We start from the raw sequence: 19597 nt of genomic DNA, 5'->3' as shown, positions 1-19597 counted from the left end.
AAATCGAAGTGATGTGAGAGCCCTGATCTGGACCCAGGACTTTAATGTTTAATACATGTGCTCTAAATTGGTCGAAGGTGTAAATATGAGTGCAAAAGCTTCTTGGTCTCTATGTGCCCCGGGATAAGAGTGGTAACCAGCCTTCTCACTACAATCAGCTGTTATGATCCAGCTCACCTGCCACTGAACTGAGTATAGACAGGAGTGCATGTAAGCACTAAGCAGTGCACAAATATGGACCAGGAAGGCAAAAAAAGGTCCCAAGATAAACCTGTACCACCACCATTGCCCCCCCCCCCAAAAAAAACCTAAGTTGTCAACGCAATCTTGGAGAGGACTAGTGCAATGTATGTCACCGTGACATGTGCAAAGACATCAAAAGTGGTATTGTTGGCGTAGCTGAGGTGTAACCTCAAACCAGGTCTATTAGCGAGGAGTTCATTTCCGAGAAGGATGGATGTCTCTAATTGGCCGGCGTTTAAACGTGTGCAGCCTCAGGGAAAGAGGCTAGTACCCATGGCAGAGCAGTGAAACTCAATCACACATGTCAGGCTGGTTCACGGATCAAACCACACCTTGACTCTGATCAGAGCATGTATGCCCTGATTTGGAGTGTTGTTCTTTGTCAGACGAGATCGATTGCAGTGAAACTCTGGATAAACAAATAGGATACATCGCAACAGGCTCGGTGTGCAGAGTAAAAGAGTTTCCATTTGACCGTTGCTGCACTTTTAAATGTTTAATGCCTGTAATCGAACTACAGTGATTAGATCAGATTTGAGTGTGCGCTGGTGATGAAAAACGTCAGCCAACGCTAATTCATCCAACTGCTTGAAATGGCCGATCTCTTCTTCACTGAGCTGCCAAGTCATCGCTGGAGAAACTCAGTGTGGGGTCATACCGTATCACAGTACGTACTATTACCGTCAAACAAAATTCGGAACAGCTTGCTTCCAGACACACGTTTATGACAATATTTACTGGGTTGCTTAATTTCACACTTGATAGGCAGGCGGACACTCCAGAGACAAACTATTGCTTTGCATTTACAAAAGTAAAATCATCCATTAGGCACACTGCACACTGAACTGACTGATGCGGCCACATGTGACTGAAGTGGACCATCGAGGGAAATATAATAAGAAACAATCACTCTACATGCACTTAGCGGCAGACTATGGCGATATTCACACTGCAGCCAATTTGGATATATATTTTTTTTTTAATTTTAATTTTAATACAGTGACAATGCAGGAAGCAACTCAAACCATTTTACCCTGATGTGTACTTTTAATGACTGTTGTGGAATTAAACCAGAGCTTGAAAAAGAAAGGATTGCAAAAGACACTGCATGAGTCATGTTGATAGGAGACCCGGTGATGCGTGACAAGAGGCGGTGCGCTGTCAGAACCTCTGAAAAGACCTGCATGTGTGGATTTTTTTCACGCGACATATTCCTAGAATGTTGATGTCGCCAGAAGTGGAGAGATGCAATGATATAAAGGGCCTTCCTTTCAATTTCAGGAATGTAGGCCATTGTGTTGATCAGCACTGGAGGATTTATGAACATACAGTAGAAACGCTGCAGTTTGTCTGTGAGCTGTTTAAACAAGATGTTAATCAGTGGTAAAAAGGAACAATGTGCTGAATGGGAATGGGATACGGAATGTTCGCCGCAAACTAGAAGAAACCCTTTTTGCACCTTCATGCTGGAGAAAGCATTCTGAAGTTTACATGAAAACAACAGCAAACCGGAGTCAAGTGTGCAGTTGTACATGGATGAAATCATTTTGAGTTGTTTTTGTACTGCGGGCTGCAGTCTAAGTTTTTGTTTTTGTTTGTTGTTGTTGTTGTTTTTAAATGAAAATGAAAAGTTACATGTATATCGTTTCAATTTTTTTGGAAGCAACTGATTAAGGATGAACAAAAATATAGATGTGAAGCTTGTGAAATCGTTACCACTTACATACTTTTATTACCCATGTTATCAGTTTCTTCATTGGAAATATGAAGTATCCGAACTGGGGAATAGCCACACCACAACATGTCCACCCACCCATCCATCCATCCATCCATCCATCCATCCATCCATCCATCCATCCCTCCATCCATTTTCAACACCGCGTATACTGAATAGGGTCACAGGGAGGTGCCGAAGCCTACAACATGGCGTTTGAGTAAATTAGACATTTTATGACATTATCTGCTAAACCTATTTAATGATAAATCATCGCGGTCAGACTTTTTTTTTTTTTAATGAGTGATGATAAGAGTACTTGCAATAAAAGATAATGACTTTAAAATAGCAACAGGTGCTTGTTTTGAAAGTGGTGTTGAAGATAATATATGAATCCGTCATTATCTTTCTATTGCCATCTTGAGAGTTAAGAACTTAGTGGGGGGGGGGGTTCCTTATGTGTGTTAACGTTCATCAAGTTTTGAACAGCATCATAACGGTGCCATTAAACTTGACGGTCGTTTAGTAGAGTGGGAAGAAAAATGAATGAGTTTTGAACACCTGTGCACTGGTCTTTTTTAATCCATATTCACGAACAAGTCTATTAACTGTCATTGGTTTATTGACAAATATTTCAATGACAGAGTGTCATGGTCTTTGTAGTGTGGAGGACCCAAGTGCAGGAAAGCAGGAGTATTCCCCCCAAAATGTAGCACAGTGTATTCCTACAAATAAACACAAGGCACCTGGAATGACCAAAGTATGAACACAATAAAGTTAATAAAAAACAAGGTTCAAAGTAACAAAACAACTCAGGGAATAGACTGAAAACTGCAGGAACCAGAACATGACTTGGTTTCATGTGACAAACAACAACACATGGCACCGACACGAACAATGAGCTGACAAAGTCCCAACGAAAGAAGGGAAGTAAATATAACCAAAATGACGAGATTACCGAGGTACACCTAGCAAAGACGAGTGGCTGGAGGGAGTTGATTGCTGAGCAGGTGGAAACAAAAACATAACCAGCATTATAAGACATGAACTTGATGGGACACAGGAAAAACTAAATCTAATCAAAACAAATGTACAAAAACAGATTGAAACAGTGAGACAGGATATAAAGCAGATTGTCAGCAACCTTTTGGAAAGGGAGAACTAGCCACTTGCCGGCTCCCGATTAGTGTGAAGAATAGGAAACTGTTTGTTTGTTTGTTTTTTCGATAAATCTACCGGTTCAAATTCAAATTACAAACAACACACAAGAAGGCTTGAGCCAAGATTCAAGCTCCAAACTTCAGAAGTATTCCACTGTGTAGCCTCGCCAAACGTAATTGCTCAGTTTTAGTTATTTTGTGCACGTACAACAAGAACTGATTGACATTATCCAAGTGACTGATGTTGAAGCTCTGTTTTGTGCGAGTCGTAGCGTAACTACTTTGATGACAAGTACTGTGTAATGTTTGAAACAAGTAATGTTTGGCAAATGATTTTGTGATTGGGTTTTTCTTGCCGCATTGAAGTTCACCCTGTCCTCTTCATGCAGAGTGTGTGCTGGTCTTTCTATTCTTCTCGTCCAAGGAGAGGCTCCAGTGCTGTTGTTCCTGGAATTGTTCTTTATCTGCTTTATGGGATGCTTGTCCCGGCCCCCCTCTGGCATGTTGGAAAGGACCTTGACTCTGAGACTGAGTGCTGCTTGTGTCCCTGTCTCCTTACCTCTCCCATCCCTTTCCGCTGACTGCTATTTGTCCATCAGTCGCTCTCCTCATAACAGCATGAGCTGTTTACTGCACCTTGTTTGGCTTCATGAGTCTTGCCTTTTGCCAAATTAAAAACAAAAAAAAAACACCTCCTGGCCTCATGAATTCTGCTGTCATTTGTCAGCCTCGCCACACAAAGTTTCTGTCAGGCTTAAGAACCGAGCACAGGAGTTCAACGGCCCTTTGATGTGCTTTGAAAAGACTATTATTTCTTTATCGGCTCTTGGGAGCTGCCATTCGTTTTATGCAATATTCAAATGCAATGTATTCCTGTGATAAATAGCAATGCCCTGGGACTTTCTGGTCCTGAAAAGGGTACAGTCAGGTCATTAGCTTTTTGTTTCAAATTAGTGTCGACAATAATTGACTGCAATTATAGTACACAATTATGCTTGTGGAGTACATTGCTTTTGGCTTAACTTGAGCCCAATTGTCCTATAGTGTGTCCAAAATTCTACAGTTTTTCCCTCTATTTTTTTTCCGTTAAAAGCAGTTTTTGGGTTGTTGGCTAAGGATCGATGCCACCTTGGCCGAGCTGCTAATCAGTTATGAATAGGGCATTGACTGGTGTGGCTCAATCAGCGAGTCAGTAGACTCTTCATGCTTTAGTGTAGCGTAAACTGAACTAAACTGTGCCGCTTGGTGGAAACGTGTCTGCTGGCAAGAATGAACAATGTGCAATGTTGCGCGTAAAAATATTTTTTAAAATAAGTCAGCCACTCTAGAGCCAAGGATTGAAAATTAGAATGGAATGAAGTAGTACATTCCTAAACAGAAACAATACAAGTGCAAGAAAAAACAAACAATCATTGTTTTCCTCAGCATTTAATATCAGTCGAGTAACATGCACAAAACCACTTTTTTTCCCCAATGTTTGCATGTGTGCGCTGTCATTGTGCGGGCCGGAAGGTGATCTTGGCAGTGATAACGAACACAGTTCTGAGTTCACGTCTCTTCGTTCTCCATCAGGCATGGTGTACTTCCCTTCGTCGCAGGAGCACGGAAGTGAAGGTACAGCGCCACACACTACACACAAGCTCCATCCGACATTAAGCAGCCACTACGGAGTGTAGTTGATATGAATACCTGCTCCAACTCTTCCGTCCAGTTTTGAACCATTGGACATTTCCCTCAAGGTTGACTTTATATTTGATTGCACCTTGTTTATCTTGTACATGACATCAAATGTATCTTTCGAATGTGTATGGGTTTTTTCCCTAGTGTCATCTGGCGTACCCAATAATGACAAGTCGAGTCTGTCGCTATTGCGCACATCGACATGACTCTTGTTTTTTTTTTGTTGTTGTTGTTTTTTTCCCAGAGCTTCCTACGGTTCAGGTCGTCCGGAGTCTTACCTGATTAATTCGGTAGGACTCACAAACAGCCTCCACCGTGACAAAATCTTCTATCTTCACTGCACCTTTTGTTTATTTTATTTTTTCGCAGATACAGTTTTTCAAGACCATTACGGCATGATCCACACACATACGTCAGGATATGACGCACCATGGCCGTGTTTATCCATTTCACGTTTTGCCCACAATTTCTCTGCATTGCATTTGCGGTCCAGTTGCCTTGGAGGAAATCCATGTGAAATGATTCCACTACAACTTGCTATCGAGTAAAATACCAAGAAATGTTGCTTCAGTGGAAAGTTCATGTCGTTGTCCGTTCATCCACAGGGTGCCCAAATTGGGCTTCCACAATGTGTTTATTTATTTATTTTCTTTCTAGAGTTCTAGAAGTGAGAAATTCAAAAGGCAATTTCTGTGTACTTTAGAACCACACATTGCGTTTTTGTGCGAAATCTTGCTAAATTGTTGTGAGAGATGTGAAATGATGTTCATTACTGATGACGTGAACTAAATTTGAAAGTAGTATGGTGCATGTATTGCTACCTGGGTTTTCTTGTGCTCCTCTTACAACCTTTCTCTTGCAAGCGGCCCATGCTTCTTAAGCGTAGCATCAAAGGGGGTCCATGGCTCCAGCTGGGTGGCCAATAGCTTCTCATTTCCTCTCAGTGTCTGCAGCCATTCAATGTTGGCGTGCTCCGTCAGGGCTGAGCGGACCCCTGGGAGTCCTCCAGAAGCCTCGGAATAGGCGCTCGTCACTGCTTCCTGCTCATTTTAGAGAGCCCTCAGAATGGAGCGCCATTGTCCTGCCTGTTATCTGATGGCCCCAATGAACAGGCAGACAAAGCCTAGAGACCCCACCACCCATGCACACGCGCGCACGCACACACACACACACACACACACACGACATTGGGTTATGTTGAAGCTGAAGCTCTCCTGGGCTTGTCTACAATGCTCATGAAAATTCTACGTTGAAGGATATAAAAGCTTATATAAAAGCTTATATAAAAGCTTATATAAAAGCTAATATAATCTAAAATCAGAAAAGCAACAATGGTATTTTTTGTACTGTTACCAGAATCAGAATCTGATTCATTGGCCAAGTATGTAAAACACACAAGGAATGTACGCAGTTACAACCTGTCCAAAGGAACATAAACAAATCATTTAATATTATTTTTATTATTATTATTGTGGGAATGTCATAATTCAAGAGAGCAAACAAAATAAATAAAAAACACGCACACACAAAGGGGGAAATGGTCATTTGAAGACCTGCTGAATTAACATTTTTCAATGTTGTTTATCAGTCAAAAAAGCACTTTATAAAAACACAATGTAAAGGGGCGCGACTGAAGAGCAATCTAAATATGTCAAGAACCCCCTTGAAGATCCACAAAAGGCCGGCTTACAAAACCATCGGGAAAAGGCTGAGTTCGAAGGTGACAACTTTTGGTGTTCTTATTTATCAGTGGAAGACAAACAGAACGACCATCAATTGCCCTCATTCCGGAGATCCATGTGAGATTTTGCCTGGAGGGCTGAGGATGATAAGGGAACGGTGTCGGGGCAGCCACAAAGTATATGGCAGGAACTAGTTAATGATCTGAGGACAATTCAAATATAAGCCCCCAAGAAAGCTTTTGGTAAGTTGGAAGTCTTCGGTGGCTCAAGAAAAAGTATATTCAGCTCATAGAATGGTCTATTTTGCCTCCAGACCTGAACACAAAAGAAAAGCTGTAAAAGGAAAAGATGCGTTCAATTTTCAAGCAGCTCGCAAGAAACTTGAAGGAGCTTCTGTGACAAGTGGACCAGAATCCCTCCCAAGCTGTGGTCAAACATAGGGACCAACTACAAAAAAATGTCTGGTTCTCCATTATGTACCGACTTGTGTTTTACTTACGGATCAATTAATTAATTTTTAAAAGAAACTTCAGTACTCTGTTTGCTTTTTACTACAGTAATTTGGAACTGTCTATTCTTATAGTCAGTAAACAACCATGGATATTCGAGACTGATAGTATACTGTCATTTGACTCATCCATCCATTTTCCGAACCGCTTGATCCTCACTAGGTTCGCGGGGGTGCTGGAGCCTATCCCAGCCGTCTTTGGGCAGTAGGCGGGGGACACCCTGAATCAGTTGCCAGCCAATCGCAGGGCACACAGAGACGAACAACCATACACGCCCACACTCACACCTAGGGACAATTTAGAGCGCCAAATCAGCCTGTCATGCATGTTTTTGGAATGTGGGAGGAAACCGGAGCACCTGGAGAAAAACCACGCAGGCCCGGAGTGAACATGCAAACTCCACACAGGGAGGCCGGAGCTGGAATCGAACCTCTGCACTGTAAAGCCGACGTGCTAACCACTGGACTACCGGGCCGCCCCTCATTCGACTCAAGAAATGAGATTTATTTTCGTTGGTGAATGACGGCGGCAAATAGATACAAAGTCCTACTGGCTGCATGTAAAATACAACATGGAGGCAGTGCCCTCTTGGGGAGGGGAGCAGTAAAACAAGTGCAAGAAAGTGCCTAAAAACTGCTTAGCGTCATGTGCAGGACCGGCTAAGGGCGACGTGGACTTTACGGGCTGAAAAAAAAAATCAGCTCAAAATGCACCTTCATATCCCTGTTCTCCAATAAATGATTACTTATAACTCTTAATTTCAAACTGCTACTTGGGCTAACACAAGAGATGTATACATCGATAGACAGAAAGACTTTAACGGGGAGTAATGTTGTTTGTCCGATTGGAGTTCCTATAGCTTTTATGTCATCAGCCATGCATAAAACTTGTCATGGAATGCAGAAATTAAATCGGAATTAGAGTGTTAAAGGGTGTGCGTGCGTGTGTGTGTGTGCGTGTCTGCGTGTGTGCGTGTGTGCGTGTGTGCGTGTGTGCGTGCGTGCGCGTGTGTGTGCGCGCGCGTGTGTGTGTGTGTGTGTGTGTGTGTGTGTGTGCGTGCGTGCGTGCGTGTGCGTGTGTGTGGAACTGTGAACCTCCTGTCACCACCTCGCCACTCCAGGTGAACTGGTCTCGAACCGGCTAGTGATTGTCACTGTCGTGAAAACAATAAATTCTTTCTTCGCGCGCGTGTGTGTGTGTGTGTGTGTGTGTGCGTGCGTGCGTGTGCGTGTGTGTGGAACTGTGAACCTCCTGTCACCACCTCGCCACTCCAGGTGAACTGGTCTCGAACCGGCTAGTGATTGTCACTGTCGTGAAAACAATAAATTCTTTCTTCATGGTAAGATTTTCAGTATTTACTTTAAACGAAAATCCTGGATGACTGATGGCAAGTAAGATCTTCTGCTGGTGATGACTGGTACAGCTGTTAGCTCTGATATGAAGATTGTATATTGTATTATTTCTTCTCTTCATACATTTTATGTGTCTAATCTTGTTATGTGGTCCCACAACTGTAACACATTACTGGACTCATGCATTACAAAAATTGGGTAACTTGCAAACTCCGCATTGGGAGCCCGGAGCGCGGATTCAAAGCCCTAACCTCCAAACTATAAGGCCAGTGTGCCGAGTGTGCATTTCGAAGTACATCATAGTGGGAAATGTACGGGGCAGTCATTTATAGAAAACAACTGAAGAATAGTCTCACCTCAAACCGATTCATACATTTTGATCCACCCTACTTTTTCTTCCTTTTTTTCCCTTTTTTTTGTGAAGATCAAGCAATGGGAAAAAGTTGAATAATTTTTCTTCTTTGATCTGCGTGCACGCGCACACACACACACACACACACACACACACACACACACACACACACACACACAAGTGAGAGTTCATTTCCATTTTTGATTTTTCCCTTCCTTTCTGTAAGGGTGCCAGCATCAAGATTTACCTTGGTGTGCAAATGTGCTGGAATAGGTTAAAAGGAAATCTTGCTGCTCTCTCAAAGCACAAGTGCAGATGTGATGAAGTTGATTAAAAATTTAGCGATTCCTTTCTCCCATCCCAATTTAGGCTGCATCAAATAGGAGAAAACAAGACGGAGGGAAAAAATTACTTGTGAGGGAAGTCCATGAACGTGGTGGCAACAGCTTCTGTCAAGTCAAAGTCAGCATCTTCTACAGATTTTGTCAACCGTTTGCTTACTTCCATACAGCATGGGCTAGAAATTGTTATTAACGCTTTTATGCACCAATAATGATAACCTGCAACCTGATAACATGATAATTTGTCTACTGTAGTAACCGCTGACCCTGAAAGGGTCAATGAATCTGTATGCTACCAAAAAAATCTACCAAGATGGAATGTGATGAAAAATGCCTGGTTTTGATTGACATTGACAGAGGGCAAATAATTGAACAATTTCCTCAGCACTTTTATTCTGGTTGCAGTCGACAGTGTTGTAGATCGAGACAACGGCAACATCAGATGTCGAATCTCATATGTCATGGTTTCAGACTTTCTTTGTGTCACTGTTTCATCAGACTATTAAATTATGGGCCTATTTTCAGAGGATAGAATTTTTTTTCCCTTATATGTAACTTATATGGTTAATGTGGACATCAATTACTGGACATATTTAACGCTATACAGTTACACACTCTCCATATTTTGAGGTATTGCTTCCGATTTGCTTTGAAAATGTGGATGAGCACATTCACTGTGTGATGATGTTTATCATTTGTCTTTGGCAGAACATTGCAATTGTCTGATATTGAATGAATGCTAGCTGAGTTGTACTGGAAAGTATGGCCTATTTTGGGAGTATGTCATATTACGTAGATCTTGTTTAGGCATATTATGAAACTTTTGATTCCTTAGCACGTTGACTTCACAATGCGGAGGTACCGGGTTCAATTCCAGCTCCGGCCTCCCTGTGTGGAGTTTGCATGTTCTCCCCGGGCCTGCGTGGGTTTTCTCCGGGTGCTCCTGTTTCCTCCCACATTCCAAAAAAAATGCATGGCAGGTGGATTGAACACTCTAAATTGTCCCTAGGGTGTGCATGGTTGTTTGTCTCTGTGTGCCCTGCGATTGGCTGGCAACCAATTCAGGATGTCCCCCGCCTACTGCCCAAAGACGGCTGGGATAGGCTCCGGCACCCCCCGCGACCCTAGTGAGGATAAAGCGGTCCGGAAGATGAATGAATGAATGGATGAATGATTCCTTGCATTGGATCAATTTAGATTGAGCAGTTGTGCCGAATGTTGTGAGCAAGGAGCAAATGTAACTTTCTATCTACTCCTGACTGCTTCTCTAAACAAGATGAGAAATGCAAGCTGACAAAAGGATCCACTGGAAGTTATTTGTTTTTGACATTTCTTGACACGCCCTGTGTGATGTAGAAGACAACTATTTGAAAGACACCCGCCACCCACCACCACCACAACCAACCACCCCCGTCATTCAGTCTACACCAACAAGTAGCCGACTTCATGTGTTTCTGAAAATTGCGTCAGTGTGTTGACACAGGCAACAAACCTTCTACCAACTCTTCCATCTCCTCCCAAATCGTCTTGCCATCCAAAAGAAAGGATGTCAGGTCTCAAGGTGCCCCCCACCCCACCTCCTTCATGTGTGGATGATGCTCCAGGAGGGTAGCAGTGGGTGGATTGGTGGGCTTAGCATCTGCGCAGGTGTTGCAGCTGCATTCGTACATAATTCCTCTCTGTGGTAGCCTCCATGTGCTGCCTCTCCCCCAGTGGGACAACACGCGCGCACACACACTCCCCGCTCTTCCTTTTATTACAAGCAGCAGCCTTGCGCCTCTGATGTGCATGCGCCGGGCCCCCTCCGGTCCTGGGTGAATAGCGCTTGACTTGTTCAATTTGTTTAGAAGGCTCGTTGGGCGCTTTGAAGCCACACATCTGAGCATAAATCATAACCTGTCTCCTTGCGCACGACTGCTTTGAAATACAACATCTGTTTCTGAATCCCTGGCTTTACAATTAGTTCAGCAACATCAATAGATTGACTCCGAATCGTTTTTCTTGATGATGAACCTCTTTCAGGCCCGTTGGACGATGCAAGGTCCTGCAGGTTGCGTTTAGGCCACCGTGCCAGGACGATTTGCACTTTTCAATTCAGACATGTCAACTTGCTCACCTACTTTGGAGGTGTCATGCTTGTCGACTCTTTCATCACGCTCTTCAGGTTGCCTGTTTGTCGGTTTGTTTTGCAGAGCACAGCCTTCTGTTCAGCTGCGAGGCGAGCGCGCAGAGTCCCAGAGAGAAACCCGACCGTGACGCCGAAAAGCTCGGCCTGTCACTCTCCGTTTGTCTGAATGACGTCGAGGCGCGGCCCGCTGCAAGTAGAGCACACTTGGCCCAGGTGCTCCTTGCTGAGAAGCCTTCTCACGTGAACTCTTCTCAAGTTTGCCTGTTGAAGTTTGTCTACACTCGCTCCAATCTTGAACAGATTGCAGAGCGATACGGCAAACATTATGATGTACAGTATATCTGTGCGAGATGCGTAGGAATACGTCAATTCGAGCTCTCAGAACATCAGGTAGGTGCATTAAGAATTCTTTTTGCCTGTTGAAGAGGAAAATGACAGTCCCAAAGATATATGTTTCTTTCCGCCAAATGTAAATCAGAAGTCATCAATTCAACTTAGTGAGGTGCAAATGTGCACCGCGCAGATTAGATGAAAGAACCTGTGTGTCATTTGCTCCCCCCTCTCCGTGGAGCTCGGCTGGCTTCACAGCACACACACACACACACACACACACACACACACACACGCAGCTAAAGAGCGGGCTGATCCATGGCACGGCGCTGACAGGATGACACTTCGCCTCACATTACGCAGCCTGATCTGACGGAGGGGCTTAACACAGAGTGGCATCGCAGGCCGGCGTTTACAAATAAATGGAGTCCCGCGCTGGCTGGGTGGCGCTCCTCCGCATCTGTAGCCCTCGTAGCTCGGCGCCTACTTTGCATGCATGATTTCACTTGGAGTCCTGCCATGAGATCCTGTTCGCATGACGAATTTAGGCCCCCAACCCAGATGGCCTGTTGGGGCGTCACATGTAATATTTACGACGTTTCACGTTTGGCCTCCTATCGTATTTTTCTGTGGCGTTCACCTAAGCAAGCCTGACGGCACAAGAATGAGAAGTATTATCTGGATCAGTGTGTTCATTGCGTTGGCTAATCCACACCTGATTTCCAGAACACCTTGTAAATATACTAAAGCACTTTCAACTTTGAGGGAAACTGTAGATAGTGAAATGTATTTTCTCTTTTCTTTGATTGGAATAAAAATGGTTACAATCCAACAGGAAGTAAACAATGCGACTGTTATTTTACAATGCACCCGCTATAATTATTTTGGACAGTATAGTACTGTACTGAATTACAGGAAATTGCCATACATAGAACAACAGTGGCTGGTGTTGTGGATGACAGTAACAGTACATGACATTAGAAATATTGTGTTCTGACAGGTTTACAGTACACACAAGTTTATATGTTAAATCTGAAATGTAATAATAATAATTTATAGGGTTTGTTTTTTGTTTTTTGTTTTTTTTGTCACACACTCAAAGTTCCCACAATGGATATTCATGTACTCACACATTCACACGCTGGTGTGGGGAAAGGACGTATTTAGCCGCAGTGACTTAAAGCGGCCTTTGAAATGTGGACACTCCGTCATTTGTTTCTTGTATTTGACTTCATTGGCGTACCTGACTGTGCTTCTACCGTAAGCCTATCACAAACGCATCCAGCAACATGTGTGCGCCAAGTACCGGTATTCGCCTGTCTGAGTCAACTGAAAAAAACAGCAGTAGGTTCAAGTGTGCCTCTGATGGCCCATTTTGATGATATTTAATGTGAGGTGTTTAAAAGTGATGGAAAACTGAAGCTCCAAATTTGCTATCAGTATTATTTTGTTTTTACTCCTCTTTGGTTTAAATAAAGGGGATTAAGAAATGGCAGGTCAGTGTACCTTCAGCCCAATGTTGAACAGAGAGGAGTCAGAAGATACACCAACAAGGCTCATGAAGCGAAATCGCTAACGATTAATAAGGAAACAGAGTAGATTTTTGATCAAGCGAAGTAGATAGAATGCGATACCTCCTCTACACCGCCTGACAGAAAATACACTTTTACACTGTTCAATTACAATTTGTCATTCTTAGCCAAACATGAACTGTTAATTTACATGTGGGTTGAATATTTACTGCTATATTACATTTTTTTAAATGAAGAAAGGTACTACTGCTCTACCATAAGAAATGTACAAAAATCCACAGTTTTTGGAACTGTATTAACTGTCTAATTTAGCTGTCAATTTTCATGCTGTGAATGAATCTATGAAAGCATTTTTACAATTATTTTTTTTAAATGAAGATGCTGTTGTAAACTCACCGTAAATGTACAGAATTTTGTAACAGTGTATCATCATTTTTATTTGTACTTCAAAGATGCCCCTCATTGCAAAATAATGCCTCCTTCAATTTATTCCTCAAACAATGAACACATTTTCCCTCGTAATACTTTAGCATCCACCCATGTTTCCTTTCATTTTTGTCTTGTTGAACGACGACTCTTTGTGCATTGCTGTTGTTTGGGGGGGCGGGGGGTTCTCGGAGGTCAAATGAAATGTGATTTTTATGGTGATAATAACCGATAAATGATGTCATTTGCGCTGCTTTGATCACTGCATGTGAGAGCAGAGTGGATCCCAACGACAGGTGCTCCCATTGCCCAGCGCCAGAGAACAAAGCTATAAGATCAATTGGCAGCTCTCCCCGGCTGCTACAATACACACATGAACTTGATGGCTGTAAATGATAGCGTCAAGCATTACAGCTCATTATTTACCTTTGTTCATCTTTGTCTAAACTGTGTTCGGAGACGTTTTATGATTGATAATCCCGTTGTTGTTGTCCCCCCCCCCCCCCCTCCATTTTCTCTGCGTGATGCTTTTTTTTAATTATTCATTCCTTTGTGGCATTGCAACGACAAGCAATTGTTGGGAATTCATCTTTTAAGGGAATCTGCACAGCAAACGCTATGAATAAACAATTCCGCTATTTCTCGATAAATTAGTTGTCATCAATTTTGAATGCCAGACTGGGGAAAATGGATTTGCATGGATTTAGAGCACTTGGAAAAGAAGCAGAAACACAAGCTCCACTCTTGTGGTGGACGATATTGTGCCGTTCAGCCAATTCTAAGTCAAGACTTTCAAGGTTGATTTGTCATGAAATAGTCATAGCTGAATGTGTTTTTATAAGCGTTAAGTATTTTTCATGCCCGTTTTTTCTTTGGAATAATAAAACTGGTCAACAGAAAATATTTCAAAAGTGTCTGGATTTAGTTTCTAGCATATCGGGTTTTTGAGATGTTTTCTTTTTTTTTTTCCAAGTTTGACCAATAATAGACTTGAGCAACACAGATTTTACACTGTGTTGTAATTTACAGCCATCACGTTTCTTTAAAAAAAATGCACCTGTTGTTGAACCTAAACCTTTATTCATAAATGTCATGAAATCTATTGCTATATGGGAAACAGCCTGGGTGACTGGATAGCACGTCGACCTCACAGAGCAAAGGTCATGCGGGCTGCGGCCTTCCTCCGTGGAGTTTGCATGCTCTCTTCGTGCCTACGTAGGTTTTCTCCGGGTACTCCGGGTTCCTCCCTCATTTGCAAAACATGTACAGTTGGTTGATTGAACGCTCAAAATCGTCCCTCGGTGTAATTATAAGCGTGAATGTTTTGTTTGTCCAAGTGTGCCCTGCAACTGGCTGGCAATACAGGGACATGAGCAAGGCTAAAAATTATGCACATGGAACAAAATCAGAAAGGTGACATTGATAATGTTTACGGGAACCGAGGTCTTAGGAAGGAGCTGAGGACTGGAGTGACCCACCAGGTGCCAGGAGGAGCGAGGGACGAGATGGAGACAACTACCTACAGACGGGCATGTTCAATCGATTTGCCGTGTGTTTTATTTCTATTAGATTCCTTCTTGAACGATAAACTAGCATGCATTGACTAAGTAATTGTTTTTGTGTATTGCTAATTGGGTTTATTCCCTAGTGACCCCATTGATTCTATGTAGTATAAGTATTTTAGTCATTTAGCAGATGACATTGTAAATAATAGATTTGACCTTTGATCTTACCTATCAAGGCCTATGGAATCAATTCTTGGCATTAATAGATGTCACACTGTTTACTATTGGGCCACTAATGTGTTGACACTTGTGTGTTAAAACGTTACTTCAATTGTTGAGTTACACAGTCCCTAAATGTGGATGATGCGTAACATTTGGACTCTGGCGGGAATTGTCTATTCAGGCACGTTTTCTAGAGTGTTGAGATTTGGAGTGCTTCACAAGCATCTGAATTTTCTCAAAATCTTGTGAAATGTGTGTGTTTCACAAGAAGAGACAAAAATATGATTTTTTTCCCCCTCCCCATTCATCAGGAGGCAGCTGTGTCACGTGTTGACGGACTACAAGAGTCCTCACCCTCTTTCACATCAAACGTGAGGCAGCCTTCAGACGCGTGTCGTATCCTGTCGAGGTGATGAAATGATTATGAAGCAGCATGAAAGTGACATGCGCCAGATGGACCGTGTTCGTCTTTATCGCAGTCGATCCCCTGCGCTACTCGCCTTTGATAAAACATGAAACATATGTTCTGCTCACTCTTTCAACAGTCACCGGTTGGTTTTGTCGGGAAATCTGGGATCAGAAAGTCCGTTGCGTTTTTACAACACCAGGTTCCTTGCGCAAACAGCGTCTTCCGATTTTTAGGACGGCCGCCAACACAAATGAAATTAAAAATGTACTTTGGGAACGCTATCGAGAGCGGTTTTATTTAAGAAAAGGTGAAGAAGGCCACCTTATCTTCAATGCGTTTCTTTTTGCCGTGTTCACTCACTTCCCTTTCACCTTCCGTCTCTGGGAATATGGGTGCATGTCAAGTGATTGTTGAATTGAAATATTGATGTGGAGTATCAAAGCGTGGCGTAGCACTCCTGTGTTTCCAGAACTAACCATGAAGCGCTTTGATCAGATACTCCTGTGATCTGACTTCTGAAGTTGTTAAGAGTGCTGGAAAACAAAATGCAAACAAACTTCAAGTGCATTTGGTCTTGATAAAAGTTTCTTTTGACAAGTGGAGATGGGACCTGTCTGCCTGACTAGAGATTTTATGGCGGGCATTTGCTCACTTGTTAATGGACAAGGAATGCTTGACTCGTAGTAGTTTTTTGCCTCTCCCACGCTTTGAAGTGGGAACGTTGCAATGCCTTCGATTAATTGACTCTGCACAAGTGTGCCCCATACCTGACTTGGACATTATCCTCATCAAGGACTGCTGCATAGCTAAATACAGTACAGCAGCTACTGGTAACTAAACTGTAACTGTGTTAGAGCTCTTCAAACAGCAAATATTTGAGCACAAACGGTGGCGCAACACGCGTATACAGATACTATAACAAGACTCACGGGCATTTTTTCCCCCTCTGCAATGAATGACTAATATAGCTCAGTCTTTGTGTGGAGTTTTGACCTGCTAAGTGTATATGCATCGGTCTGTGTTATATTGCCACCAGGTCGCCAAGGCATGCACACCAGAAGCAGCAGCACAATTTCCATAAAACTGAGACAAAAATGTTGCAAAAACTTTTCCTTGCCTTCCATTTATTCTTGTCATTCCTGTGTGTGTTAAAGTAGTTCCATTTTATTTTTGCCGGGAAAAAAAAAATCTCCGTGAGCCGTCACCTTACCGTGGTGGAGGGGTTTGCGTGTCCCAATGATCCTAGGAGCTAAGTTGTCTGGGGCTTTATGCCCCTGGCAGGGTCACCCATGGCAAACAGGTTCTAGGTGAGGGGCCAGACAAAGCACGGCTCATCGACCCTCATGATGAATACAATAGATGGAACAAGGTTTCCCTTGCCCGGATGCGGGTCACCGGGGCCCCACTCTGGAGCCAGGCCTGGAGGTGGGGCTCGTTGGCAAGCGCCTGGTGGCCGGGCCTCCTCCCATGGGGCCCGGCCAGGCACAGCCCGAAGAGGCAACGTGGGTCCCCCTTCCCATGGGCTCACCACCCATGAGAGGTGCCAAAGGGGTCGGGTGCAATGTGAGCTGGGCGGCAGCCAAAGGCGGGGACCCTGGCCGTCTGATCCTCGGCTGCAGAAGCTAGCTCTTGGGATATGGAATGTCACCTCTCTGGCAGGGAAGGAGCCCGAGCTGGTGTGTGAGGCAGAGAATTTCCGACTGGATATAGTCGGACTTGCCTCCACACACAGCCTGGGTTCTGGTACCAGTTCTCTCGAGAGGGGCTGGACTCTCTTCCACTCTGGAGTTGCTCACGGTGAGAGGCGCAGAGCAGGTGTGGGCATACTCATTGCCCCCCGGCTCAGTGCCTGTACATTGGGGTTCACACCGGTAGACGAGAGGGTTGCCTCCCTCCGCCTTCGGGTGGGTGGACGGGTCCTGACTGTTGTTTGTGCATATGCACCAAACAGCAGCTCAGCATACCCACCCTTTTTGGAGTCCATGGAGGGTGTGCTGGAGAGTACTCCTGCTGGGGACTCCCTTGTTCTGCTGGGGGACTTCAATGCTCACGTGGGCAACGACAGTGAGACCTGGAGGGGCGTGATTGGGAGGAACGGCCCCCCCGATCAGAACTCGAGTGGTGTTTTGTTATTGGACTTCTGTGCTCGCCACGGATTGTCCATAACGAACACGTTGTTCAAACATAAGGGTGTCCATATGTGCACTTGGCACCAGGACACCCTAGGCCGCAGTTTTATGATCGACTTTGTAGTTGTATCATCGGATTTGCGGCCGCATGTTCTGGACACTCGGGTGAAGAGAGGGGCGGAGCCGTCAACTGATCAACACCTGGTGGTGAGTAGGCTCCGATGGTGGGGGAAGATGCCGATCCGTCCTGGCAGACCCAAACGTATTGTGAGGGTTTGTTGGGAGCGTCTGGCGGAATCCCCTGTCAGTAAGAGATTCAACTCCCACCTTCGACAGAGCTTTTCCCATGTTCCGGGGGAGGCGGGGGACATTGAGCCCAAGTGGACCATGTTCCGTGCCTCTATTGTTGAGGCGGCCAATCTGAGTTGTGGCCGTAAGGTGGTTGGTGCCTGTCGTGGCGGCAACACGCGTACTCGCTGGTGGACACCAGCAGTAAGGGATGCCATCAAGCTGGGAGTCCTATCGAGCCTTTATGGCCTGTGGGACCCCAGAGGCAGCTGACGGGTATCGACTGGCCAAGCGGAACGCAGCTTTGGTGGTCGCCGAAGCAAAAACCCGAGCGTGGGAAAAGTTTGGTGAGGCCATGGAAGCCGACTTCCGGACGGCTTCGAGGAAATTCTGGTCCACCATACGACGTCTCAGGAGGGGGAAGCAGTGCACCACTAACACTGTGTACAGTGGGGATGGGGCGCTGCTGACTTCGACTCGGGACGTTGTGAACCGGTGGGCAGAGTACTTCGAAGACCTCCTCAACTCCACCAACACGTCTTCCTTAGAGGAAGCAGAGCCCGGGGACTCTGAGGTGGGCTCTCCTATCTCTGTGGCTGAAGTCACCGATGTGGTTAAAAAGCTCCTCGGTGGCAAGGCCCCAGGGGTGGATGAAATGCGCCCGGAGTTCCTCAAGGCTCTGGATGTTGTGGGGCTGTCCTGGTTGACACGCCTCTGCAACATCGCGTGGTCAACAGGGAGAGTGCCTCTGGATTGGCAGACCGGGGTGGTAGTCCCTCTTTTTAAAAAGGGGGACCTGAGGGTGTGTTCCAACTATAGAGGGATCACACTCCTCAGCCTCCTTGGTAAGGTCTATTCAGGGGTGCTGGAGAGGAGGGTCCGTCAGGAAGTCGAGCCTCAGATTGAGGAGGAGCAGTGTGGTTTTCGTCCCGGCCGTGGAACAGTGGACCAGCTCTACACCCTTAGCAGAGTCCTCGAGGGTATGTGGGAATTCGCCCAACCAGTCTACATGTGTTTTGTGGACTTGGAGAAGGCGTTTGACCGTGTCCCTCGGGGAGTTCTGTGGGGGGTGCTTCGTGGGTATGGGGTACCGAACCCCCTGATACGGGCTGTTCGGTCACTATACCACCGATGTCAGAGTTTGGTTCGCATTGCCGGCAGTAAGTCAGAATCGTTTCCAGTGGGGGTAGGACTCCGCCAAGGCTGCCCTTTGTCACCGATTCTGTTCATAACCTTTATGGACAGAATTTCTAGGCGCAGCCGAAGCGTTGAGGGGGTCCGTTTTGGGGGCCTCAGTATTGCATCCCTGCTTTTTACAGATGATGTGGTGCTGTTGGCTCCTTCAAACAGGGCTCTCCAACTCTCACTGGAGCGTTTCGCAGCAGAGTGTGAAGCGGTTGGGATGAAGATCAGCACCTCCAAATCTGAAACCATGGTCCTCAGTCGAAAAAGGGTGGAGTGCCCCCTCCGGGTCGGGGAGGAGATCTTGCCCCAAGTGGAGGAGTTCAAGTATCTTGGGGTCTTGTTCACGAGTGGGGGCAGAAGGGAGTGGGAGATCGACAGGCGGATTGTGCAGCGTCTGCTGTGATGCGGAC

At 44.9% G+C, this 19597-nt stretch overlaps 1 protein-coding gene across 2 annotated transcripts in view; it reads left to right on the top strand.

The window, feature by feature from the left end:
- The window catches only part of LOC127596218 (uncharacterized), a 138091-nt gene that overhangs the window by 37748 nt on the left and 80746 nt on the right, over positions 1 to 19597 (top strand). The window contains exon 2 of one of the 2 annotated variants that reach the window (XR_007961415.1): positions 19411 to 19551. The exons of the other annotated variant lie outside the window; for it this stretch is intronic. The gene's annotated coding sequence lies outside the window, so the exon portion shown is untranslated. Of the gene's footprint in view, positions 1 to 19410; positions 19552 to 19597 lie in introns of those variants that run through there. 2 annotated transcript variants of the gene reach the window in all.

The sequence above is a fragment of the Hippocampus zosterae genome, chromosome 2, assembly GCF_025434085.1.
Source record: "Hippocampus zosterae strain Florida chromosome 2, ASM2543408v3, whole genome shotgun sequence".
Classification (NCBI taxonomy): domain Eukaryota; kingdom Metazoa; phylum Chordata; class Actinopteri; order Syngnathiformes; family Syngnathidae; genus Hippocampus; species Hippocampus zosterae.
Note: the sequence above shows the minus strand (reverse complement) of the source record. Positions and strands in the feature narration are given on the sequence as shown.